This window comes from Salmo salar, chromosome ssa24, assembly GCF_905237065.1.
Source record: "Salmo salar chromosome ssa24, Ssal_v3.1, whole genome shotgun sequence".
Lineage (NCBI taxonomy): Eukaryota > Metazoa > Chordata > Actinopteri > Salmoniformes > Salmonidae > Salmo > Salmo salar.
Window position 1 is genome coordinate 8,376,454 of NC_059465.1, and position 12,241 is coordinate 8,388,694.

Consider the following 12,241-nt stretch of genomic DNA (forward strand, 5'->3'; position numbering starts at 1 on the left):
ATCTTGACACAACTGTGGGAAGCAATACAGTCAACATGGGCTAGCTTCCTTGTGGAACTCTTGACACCTTGTAGACTCCATGGCCCAACAAAATCAGGCTGTTCTGATGGCAGGGGGCTTATAGTACTCTATGATCTTGTATCTGTATCTATCTAGTGTAGTGGTCGTTTCTGTAGTGTAGTGGTAATCACTTTGCTTGACATGCGAAAGGTCCCGGGCGAAAACACCAGCTATTGGACCAGGTCGCTCTTGGAAAATAAAGGTAAACTTTATTTTTATCTATGACAAGCAGGTGTTGCTGTGGGACGAGAGGAACATGTGCCAGCCTCTCAGTGAGAATGCCCTGGGTGGAGGAGTGTGGTGACTGAAGTGGCATCCTACCCATGAGCACTGGCAACTGCCACATCCTTCACTGCCAGGCAAGCAAGCCCTGGGGAGTCTGAATGGGGCTAGCCTGCACAGGCTTTCACCACACAATCGAGCAAAGCGTGAGAGCTGAGGCTAGACAGTGACATGATGCTCACATGAAAACTTAACCCTTTACAACTACCATGTCTGATTGATTTTTAAAGGGGCAATCCAACAGAAAAGGTTTATAGTACTAATTGTAATTTAATAGCTGGTAATGTTTTGTCATTGTGTCAAACCTGTATTTTTCACTTGTTCCTTTAGAGGGCAGCGGAAGAGCATGTTCCGTCCTAGCCTCCTACACAACTACCTGGCCTATGGGGCAGACTGGTCCCACTTGTCCCTGGAACAGCCTCCTCCCTGCTCCCATCTGTAGACCACAGAGCAAAGACAGAGAGCCATGAGGATTAGGTATGAATCTCCAGCTACCAGCTTTAACACCTCCTTGGAGGATGACGCAGGACGCTACATACCTGGGCGCTTATCCCCGCCACCTGCTAGCTCTGTGGGAGGCCCACCTCCTTATTCCAACCCTTCAGAAGACAGCACTGCAGTGTCCTGCCTAATAGCCAGCTGCTCATTCTATGACCACATGCTTCATGTATGGCGCTGGGACTGGACCCCAAAAGGAGGTGGCCTGCACCGTGAAGGCCCAGGGGATGAGAGAGGGAGAGGAGCAACGGACGAGGGCGATGGTTGCCAGACAGGAGCACCACCACCAGGTTTATTTTGAGACTTGTTTTGTTTCATTGGTCAAGTCCACAAAATCAAAGGGGTATAATAACGCAGGATCAATGAGTTAGCCAGCTAACTTTGACAAACAACCAGAAAAAACTATCGATTTTCTGGTTCATTAAGTTAAACTTAGTGCCTTCAGAAAGTGTTTACACCTTGACTTTTTCCACATTTTGTTGTGTTACAGCCATAATTTAAAATTGATTACATGTAGATGTTTTTGTCACTGGCCTACACAAACACAATATGGAATTATGTTTTTACAAAGTAAACAGTATTCAACCCCTTTGTTATGGCAAGCCCAAATAATTATTGTAATTTGGCGTTAATGATAACAAAAGAAACGGAATGAAGTTAAGCACAGGCAAAATCCTAGACGAATACCTGGTCTGTTTTCCATCAGACACTTGGAGATTAATTCACCTTTCAGCAGGACAATAACATAAAAACAAGGCCAAATCTACACTGGAGCAGTTTACCAAGAAATTAAAATGGTTGTCTAGCAATGATCAAGAACCAACTCGACAGCACTTGAAGAAATTTGAAAGAACAAACGGGCAAATGTTGCACAATCCAGGTGTGGAAAGCTCTTTAGAGACTTACCCAGAAAGTAGTGGCTCGGGTGTGAATACTTATGTAAATGAGAGTTCTGTATTTATTTTGAGAAATTTCCTAACATTTCTAAAAACATATTTTCACTTTCTCATTATGGGTTATTGTGTGTAGATGGGTGATACAAAAATATATTTAATGAATCTATAATTCATGCTGTAAGGCAACAAAATGTGGACTAAGTCAAGGGGTCTGAATACTTTGACGGCACTGTATGTGCTTTTGGATGGGTCAATTAGACCATGGTCATATCAAGTTAGTTTTCAAAAAAAAAAAAGTAATTTCCGAATATTTATTCAAGTTAGCTGGCTAACTCATTGATCCCATTTTATAGTATATCCCTCTGGAGGCAGAATAATGCATATTATATTTCACACGACCGTGCCTGCCTCACTTATTTCAATGTTCAAAACAACCAGCACCAATTCTTTTTTTTTTGCTTTTTTGAAAATGTAAAATCTTCAAGATGGAACACTTTTGTTAAAAAGCAAAAAGAGTGATGAAAATACATATTCACATGTTCGATTTTTACTGAAAGTGCTATATCTTGGAGACTTTCCTTCCGACATGTCCCCATTGTTGGCAACCATATCAACAGTGGACTAATGAACAAAATACTAAAATATGTTTGAGTGAACTATCCCTTTAACTTATGCTTCCCTGATGAGTGCATCATGGATATGTTACAACTGTTGTGCTGAGAAATTATGTTCCAGGAAAAGCATTTGTATTCGGAAAGTATTCAGACCCCCTTTTTCCACATTTTGTTACATTACAGCCTTATTCTAAAATGGATTAAATACATTTTTCTCCTCATCAATCTACATACAATACCCCATAACGACAAAGCAAAAACAGGTTTTGAAATATTTGCAAATGTATGACAAATAAAAAACAGAAAATTCTTATTTACATAAGTATTCAGACCCTTTGCTATGAGCCTCGAAATTGAGTTCAGGTGATCATCATTGAGATGTTTCTACAACTTGGAGTCTACCTGTGGTGAATTCAAATGTTTTTATTTTTTTATTTCACCTTTATTTAACCAGGTAGGCAAGTTGAGAACAAGTTCTCATTTACAATTGTGACCTGGCCAAGATAAAGCAAAGCAGTTCGACACATACAACAACACAGAGTTAAACATGGAGTAAAACAAACATACAGTCAATAATACAGTAGAAAAATAAGTCTATATACAATGTGAGCAAATGAGGTGAGATAAGGGAGGTAAAGGCAAAAAAGGCCATGGTGGCAAAGTAAATACAATATAGCAAGTAAAACACTGGAATGGTAGATTTGCAGTGGAAGAAAGTGCAAAGTAGAAATAGAAATAATGGGGTGCAAAGGAGCAAAATAAATAAATAAATACAGTAGGGGAAGAGGTAGATGGGCTATGTACAGGTGCAGTGATCTGTGAGCTGCTCTGACAGCTGGTGCTTAAAGCTAGTGAGGGAGATAAGCGTTTCCAGTTTCAGAGATTTTTGTAGTTCGTTCCAGTCATTGGCAGCAGAGAACTGGAAGGAGAGACGGCCAAAGGAGGAATTGGCTTTGGGACTGACCAGAGAGATATACCTGATGGAGCGCGTGCTACAGGTGGGTGCTGCTATGGTGACCAGTGAGCGGAGATAAGGGGGGACTTTACCTAGCAGGTTCTTGTAGATGACCTGGAGCCAGTGGGTTTGGCGACGAGTATGAAGCGAGGGCCAGCCAACGAGAGGGTACAGGTCGCAGTGGTGGGTAGTATATGGGGCTTTGGTGACAAAACGGATGGCACTGTGATAGACTGCATCCAGTTTATTAAGTAGGGTATTGGAGGCTATTTTGTAAATGACATCGCCGAAGTCGAGGATTGGTAGGATGGTCAGTTTTACGAGGGTATGTTTGGCAGCATGAGTGAAGGATGCTTTGTTGCGAAATAGGAAGCCAATTCTAGATTTAACTTTGGATTGGAGATGTTTGATGTGAGTCTGGAAGGAGAGATTACAGTCTAACCAGACACCTAGGTATTTGTAGTTGTCCACATATTCTAAGTCAGAACCGTCCAGAATAGTGATGCTGGACGGGCGGGCAGGTGCAGGTAGCGATCGGTTGAAGAGCATGCATTTAGTTTTACTTGTATTTAAGAGCAGTTGGAGGCCACGGAAGGAGAGTTGTATGGCATTGAAGCTCGTCTGGAGGGTTGTTAACACAGTGTCCAAACATGGGCCAGAAGTATACAGAATGGTGTCGTCTGCGTAGAGGTGGATCAGAGAGTCACCAGCAGCAAGAGCGACATCATTGACGTATACAGAGAAAAGAGTTGGCCCAATAATTGAAGCCTGTGGCACCCCCATAGAGACTACCAGAGGCCCGGACAACAGGCCATCCGATTTATCACATTGAACTCTATCAGAGAAGTAGTTGGTGAACCAGGCGAGGCAATCATTTGAAAATTCAAGGCTATTGAGTCTGCCAATGAGGATGTGGTGATTGACGGAGTCGAAAGCCTTGGACAGGTCAATGAATATGGCAGCGCAGTATTGTTTCTTATCGATGGCGGTTACGATATCGTTTAGGACCTTGAGCGTGGCTGAGGTGCACCCATGACCAGCTCTGAAACCAGATTGCATAGCGGAGAAGGTGCGGTGGGATTCGAAATGGTCGGTAATCTGTTTGTTAACTTGGCTTTCGAAGACCTTAGAAAGGCAGGGTATGATAGATATAGGTCTGTAGCAGTTTGGGTCAAGAGTGTCCCCTCCTTTGAAGAGGGGGGATGACAGCAGCTGCTTTCCAATCTTTGGGGATCTCAGACGACATGAAAGAGAGGTTGAACAGGCCAGTAATACGGGTTGCAACAATTTCAGCAGATAATTTTAGAAAGAAAGGGTCCAGATTGTCTAGCCCGGTTGATTTGTAGGGGTCCAGATTTTGCAGCTCTTTCAGAACATCAGCTGACTGGATTTGGGAGAAGGAGAAATGGGGAAGGCTTGGGTGAGTAGCTGTGGGGGGTTCAGTGCTGTTGACCGCGGTAGGGGTAGCCAGGTGTAAAGCATGGCCAGCCGTAGAATAATGCTATTGAAATTCTCAATTATAGTGGATTTATCAGAGGTGACAGAGTTTCCTATCCTCAGTGCAGTGGGCAGCTGGGAGGAGGTGTTCTTATTCTCCATGGACTTTACAGTATCCCAGAACTTATTTGAGTTTGTGTTGCAGGAAGCAAATTTCTGCTTGAAAAAGCTAGCCTTGGCTTTTCTAACTGCCTGTGTATATTGGTTTCTAACTTCCCTGAAAAGTTGTATGTCACGGGGGCTGTTCGATGCTAATGCAGAACACCACAGGATGTTTTTGTGTTGGTTAAGGGCAGTCAGATCTGGAGAGAACCAAGGGCTATATCTGTTCCTGGTTCTAAATTTCTTGAATGGGGCATGCTTATTTAAGATGGTGAGGAAGGCATTTCTTTAAAATAACCAGACATCCTCTACTGACGGGATGAGGTCAATATCCTTCCAGGATACCCGGGCCAGGTCGATTAGAAAGGCTTGCTCACTGAAATGTTTCAGGGAGCGTTTGACAGTGATGAGTGGAGGTCGTTTGACCGCTGACCCATTATGGATGCAGGCAAGGAGGCAGTGATCGCTGAGATCTTGGTTGAAAACAGCAGAGGTGTTGGTTAGGATGATATCTATGAGGGTGCCCGTGTTTACGGCTTTGGGGTGGTACCTGGTAAATTCATTGATAATTTGTGTGAGATTGAGGGCATCAAGCTTAGATTGTAGGATGGCTGGGGTGTTAATTAAGCATGTCCCAGTTTAGGTCACCTAGCAGTACAAGCACTGAAGATAGATGGGGGGCAATCAGTTCACATATGGTGTCCAGAGCACAGCTGGGGGCAGAGGGTGGTCTATAGCAGGCGGCAACGGTGAGAGACTTGTTTTTAGAGAGATGGATTTTTAAAAATAGAAGTTCAAATTGTTTAGGTACAGACCTGGATAGTAGGACAGAACTCTGCAGGCTATCGCTGCAGTAGATTGCAACACCACCCCCTTTGGCCATTCTATCTTGTCTGAAAATGTTGTAGTTAGGGATGAAGATTTCAGAGTTTTTGGTGGACTTCCTCAGCCAGGATTCAGACACGGCTAGGACATCCGGGTTGGCAGAGTGTGCTAAAGCAGTGAATAAAACAAACTTAGGGAGGAGGCTTATAATGTTAACATGCATGAAACCAAGGCTATTGCGGTTACAGAAGTCATCAAAAGAGAGTGCCTGGGGAATAGATTAGGTTATAGGTTAATAGGTTCCGGAACTCCAATTTGAGCAGCAGCAGCTGAAAAATGAGCTCCTACAAATATTGAAATTTACATGGTTTTTAGAGTGAAGTACATCCGGAAAAAGCAAAAGAAAACTGCAAGACTGAATAGGAGAAAAAACAAGCAACAAACAAAGAAGATAACTATTTTTCATAAAATTGTAGTTATCTTAGCAAGCTGAATTGTTTACCAGTTGCTAAGCAGTTGCTAGGGACTCTTTTGGAAGAAGCTAGCTAGCTAACGAAGAACAACAAAGAATATCTAGTTAACAGAAGAAAAGAAAGAGAAAATCAGGACAGAAGAAAAAGGATATCAAAGTGAAACAGTTCTCTAAAGACACAGGAGACAATAATACAAGAAACAACACTTCTGTAGCTTGTCAACTATGTGTCTGTCTATCCCTGTTCGCTCCTCTCTGCACAGGCCATACAAACGCTTCACACCGCGTGGCCGCTGCCACTCTAACCTGGTGGTCCCAGCGCGCACGACCCACGTGGAGTTCCAGGTCTCCGGCAGCCTCTGGAACTGCCGGTCTGTAGCCAACAAGGCTGAGTTCATCTCAGCCTATGCTACCCTCCAGTCCCTAGACTTCCTGGCGCTGACGGAAACATGGATTACCACAGATAACACTGCTACTCCTACTGCTCTCTCTTCGTCTGCCCACGTGTTCTCGCATACCCCTAGAGCATCGAGCCAGCGGGGTGGTGGCACTGGAATCCTCATCTCTCCCAAGTGGACATTCTCTCTTTCTCCCCTGACCCATCTGTCTATCTCCTCATTTGAATTCCATGCTGTCACAGTTACCAGCCCTTTCAAGCTTAACATCCTTATCATTTATCGCCCTCCAGGTTCCCTTGGAGAGTTCATCAATGAGCTTGACGCCTTGATAAGTTCCTTTCCTGAGGATGGCTCACCCCTCACAGTTCTGGGTGACTTTAACCTCCCCACGTCTACCTTTGACTCATTCCTCTCTGCCTCCTTCTTTCCACTCCTCTCCTCTTTTGACCTCACCCTCTCACCTTCCCCCCCTACTCACAAGGCAGGCAATACGCTTGACCTCATCTTTACTAGATGCTGTTCTTCCACTAATCTCATTGCAACTCCCCTCCAAATCTCCAACCACTACCTTGTATCCTTTTCCCTCTTGCTCTCATCCAACACTTCTCACTCTGCCCCTACTCGGATGGTATTGCGCCGTCCCAACCTTCGCTCTCTCTCTCCCGCTACTCTCTCCTCTTCCATCCTATCATCTCTTCCTCTCTGCTCAAACCTTCTCCAACCTATCTCCTGATTCTGCCTCCTCAACCCTCCTCTCCTCCCTTTCTGCATCCTTTGATTTTCTCTGTCCCCTATCCTCCAGGCCGGCTCGGTCCTCCCCTCCTGCTCCGTGGCTCGACGACTCACTACGAGCTCACAGAACAAGGCTCCGGGCAGCCGAGCGGAAATGGAGGAAAACTCGCCTCCCTGCGGACCTGGCATCCTTTCACTCACTCCTCTCTACATTCTCCTCTTCTGTCTCTGCTGCTAAAGCCACTTTCTACCACTCTAAATTCCAAGCATCTGCCTCTAACCCTAGGAAGCTCTTTGCTACCTTCTCCTCCCTCCTGAACCCTCCTCCCCCTCCCCCCCCCTCCTCCCTCTCTGCGGATGACTTCATCAACCATTTTGAAAAGAAGGTTGACGATATCCGATCCTCGTTTGCTAAGTCAAACGACACCGCTGGTCCTGCTCACACTGCCCTACCCTGTGCTTTGACCTCTTTCTCCCCTCTCTCTCCAGATGAAATCTCGCGTCTTGTGACGGCCGGCCGCCCAACAACCTGCCCACTTGACCCTATCCCCTCCTCTCTTCTCCAGACCATTTCCGGAGACCTTCTCCCCTTCCTCACCTCGCTCATCAACTCATCCTTGACCGCTGGCTACGTCCCTTCCGTCTTCAAGAGAGCGAGAGTTGCACCCCTTCTGAAAAAAACCTACACTCGATCCCTCCGATGTCAACAACTACAGACCAGTATCCCTTCTTTCTTTTCTCTCCAAAACTCTTGAACGTGCCGTCCTTGGCCAGCTCTCCTGCTATCTCTCTCAGAATGACCTTTTTGATCCTAATCAGTCAGGTTTCAAGACTGGGCATTCAACTGAGACTGCTCTTCTCTGTGTCACGGAGGCTCTCCGCACTGCTAAAGCTAACTCTCTCTCCTCTGCTCTCATCCTTCTAGACCTATCTGCTGCCTTTGATACTGTGAACCATCAGATCCTCCTCTCCACCCTCTCCTAGTTGGGCATCTCCGGCGCGGCCCACGCTTGGATTGCGTCCTACCTGACAGGTCGCTCCTACCAGGTGGCGTGGCGAGAATCTGTCTCCGCACCATGCGCTCTCACCACTGGTGTCCCCCAGGGCTCTGTTCTAGGCCCTCTCCTATTCTCGCTATACACCAAGTCACTTGGCTCTGTCATATCCTCACATGGTCTCTCCTATCATTGCTATGCAGACGACACACAATTAATCTTCTCCTTTCCCCCTTCTGATAACCAGGCGGCGAATCGCATCTCTGCATGTCTGTCAGACATATCAGTGTGGATGACGGATCACCAGCTCAAGCTGAACCTCGGCAAGACGGAGCTGCTCTTCCTCCCGGGGAAGGACTGCCCGTTCCATGATCTCGCCATCACGGTTGACAACTCCCTTGTGTCCTCCTCCCAGAGTGCTAAGAACCTTGGCGTGATCCTGGACAACACCCTGTCATTCTCCACTAACATCAAGGCGGTGACCCGATCCTGTAGGTTCATGCTCTACAACATTCGCAGAGTACGACCCTGCCTCACACAGGAAGCGGCGCAGGTCCTAATCCAGGCACTTGTCATCTCTCGTCTGGATTACTGTAACTCGCTGTTGGCTGGGCTCCCTGCCTGTGCCATTAAACCCCTACAACTCATCCAGAACGCCGCAGCCCGTCTGGTGTTCAACCTTCACAAGTTATCTCACGTCACCCCGCTCCTCCGCTCTCTCCACTGGCTTCCAGTTGAAGCTCGCATCCGCTACAAGACCATGGTGATTGCCTACGGAGCTGTGAAGGGAACGGCACCTCCATACCTTCAGGCTCTGATCAGGGCCTACACCCAAACAAGGGCACTGCGTTCATCCACCACTGGCCTGCTGGCCCCCCTACCTCTGAGGAAGCACAGTTCCCGCTCAGCCCAGTCAAAACTGTTCGCTGCTCTGGCACCCCAATGGTGGAACAAGCTCCCTCACGACGCCAGGACAGCGGAGTCAATCACCACCTTCCGGAGACACCTGAAACCCCACCTCTTTAAGGAATACCTAGGATAGGATAAAGTAATCCTTATAACCCCCCCCCTTAAAAGATTTAGATGCACTATTGTAAAGTGGTTGTTCCACTGGATATCATAAGGTGAATGCACCATTTTGTAAGTCACTCTGGATAAGAGCGTCTGCTAAATGACTTAAATGTAATGTAATGTAATGAATAGGAGTGGAGCTAGGCACTGCAGAGCCTGGATTCACCTTTACATCACCAGAGGAACAGAGGAGGAGTAGGATAAGGGTACGGAAAAAAGTTTTGAGAATTGGTCGTTTATGACGTCCGGAATAGAGAGTAAAAGGAGCAGGTTTCTGGGGGCGATAAAATAGCTTCAAAGTATAATGTACAGACAAAGGTATGGTAGGATGTGAATACAGTGGAGGTAAACCTAGGTATTGAGTGATGATGAGAGAGATATTGTCTCTAGAAACATCATTGAAACCAGAAGATGTCATAGCATGTGGGGGTGGTGGAACTGAAAGGTTGGATAAGGTATAATGAGCAGGGCTAGAGGCTCTACAGTGAAATAAGCCAATAAACACTAACCAGAACAGCAATGGACAAGGCATATTGACATTAAGGAGAGGCATGCTTAGCCGAGTGATCATAAATGTCCAAGTGAGATTCAGACAGCTAGCCGGGCCATAGGTAGCAAGCTGGCAGAAGATGGAGGGAGGTCTGTTTTTAGCCACCTCGTGCGTTTCCGTCTGTAGATTAGTGGGGTTCCGTGTGGTAGGGAGGACCTGTTCAATTGGCAAAATAGTTATAGTTATAGTGGCCCAAGAAAATTGTCCGATAGACCTATTAAGATAGCAGCCGATAAGACAGCTAACGATTAGCGGGCCGCAGATGGGCGTTCAGGTTACGTCGCGATGGAGGGGCCAGTTGGATAACTCCCTCGGGCAGATAACGTCGGTAGTCCAGTCGTGAATTGATTGGACATGATTTGGAAAGGCACAAACACCTGTCTATATAAAGGTCCCACAGTTGCCAATGCATGTCAGAGCAGAAATCAAGCCAAGAGGTTGAAGGAATTGTCGGTAACGCTTCGAGACAGGATTGTGTCTAGGCACAGATCTGGGGAAGGGTACCAAAACATTTTTGCAGCATTGAAGGTCTCCAAGAACACAGTGGCCTCCATCATTCTTAAAATGGAAGAAGTTTGGAACCAGCCGCCCGGCCAAACTGAGCAATCGGGGGAGAAGGGCCTTGGTCAGGGAGGTGACGAGGAGCCCGATGGTCACTCTGACAGAGCTCCAGAGTTCCTTTGTGGAGTGGTAGAGTGGCCAGACGGAAGCCACTCCTCAGTAAAAGGCACATGACAGCCCGCTTGGAGTTTGCCAAAAGGCACCTAAAGGACTCTCAGACCATGAGAAACAATATTCTCTGGTCTGATGAAACTAAGACTGAATTCTTTGGTCTGAATGCCAAGCATCACGCCTGGAGGATACCTGGCACCACCCCTGCAGTGAAACATGGTGGTGGCAGCATCATGCTGTGGGGATGTTTTTCAGCGGCAGGGACTGGGAGACTAGTCAGGGTCGAGGCAAAGATGAATGGAGAAAAGTACAGAGAGATCCTTGATGAAAACCTTCTCCAGGGTGCTCAGAACCTTAGACTGGGGGCGAAGGTTCACCTTCCAACAGGACAACAACCCTAAGCACACAGCCAAAACAACGCAGGAGTGGCTTTGGGACAAGTCTCTGAATGTCCTTGAGCCTGGACTTGAACCTGATCGAACATCTCAGGAGAGACCTGAAAATAGCTGAGCAGCGACGCGCCCTGTCCAACCTGACAGCACTTGAGAGGATCTGCAGAGAAGAATGGGAGAAACTCCCCAAATACAGGCGTGCCAAGCTTGTAGCGTCATACCCAAGAAGACCCAAGGCTGTAATCGCTGCCAAAGGTGCTTCAACTTTTTCAAAAGGCCAATGTTTTTTCCTGTCAAGTTTGGGCACCTATCAGTTGTCACACTGAATAACTTTTCAAAATTCAGTCCCAACTTTGCCACACACACTTATTAACCTCCTCCAATAAATCTTTCCCTGTGGCTGTGCTCTTCATTGACTGCACTGAAGCAACCTCCTCTGTAATTTCAAAGTCTGGAGTTATGCCTCGTAAGAATATCGACTACTCCGTGTCATGTGCATCATTGCTCTCATCCAGGGCCAAAGAGAAATAGGTGAAATCCTTTACCATGTCTTTCAACTGTTGTTCCATATTCTCTGCGATGTCCTCAACACGCTCTTTCTTGTCGGGGCAAAGTATTGCTGCAGTCAATTAAACATTCTTTAATGAATTCGCCCTCAGCGAATGGCTTGCTATGTCTAGCAATTTTGTGGGACAGTACATAGTTAGCTCTCGCAATTCCGTTGTTTGCTGAATGCAGTGTTGTGAAAAGTCCTTGCTGCTTTTGTAACTGAGAAAGCAACTCTTTCGATGCACTTGCCCTCTGCTCAGAAGACATATTCCTATATTTCTCTGCATGCTTCGTCTGGAAGTGTCGGGACAAGTTGTAGTCTTTCAAGACAGCGATGCTCTCTTTGCACAGTAAGCACACAGCTTTCCCTGATACCTCAATAAAGACATATTTCAATGTCTACTCTTGCTGGAACCCCCTACATTCATTGTCTACTTTCATTTTCTTTGAAAAACTATTTTTTGCGCAATTTGTAGCTAGCTATTTGTAACTGTGACGTGTGTCCCTTGTGCAGTTATTTTTACATGCCTTCAAAATAAATGTCCCACAGCAGTGGGAGTTAAACCATTACACAAAGGCAAGTATTAATTGGGCTTTTAATTGTAACAAATATGTTTTTGAAAACATTACCATCACAAATTAATTTTGTGATCTGAGCATGATTCCGCGGGCCGTATTCGG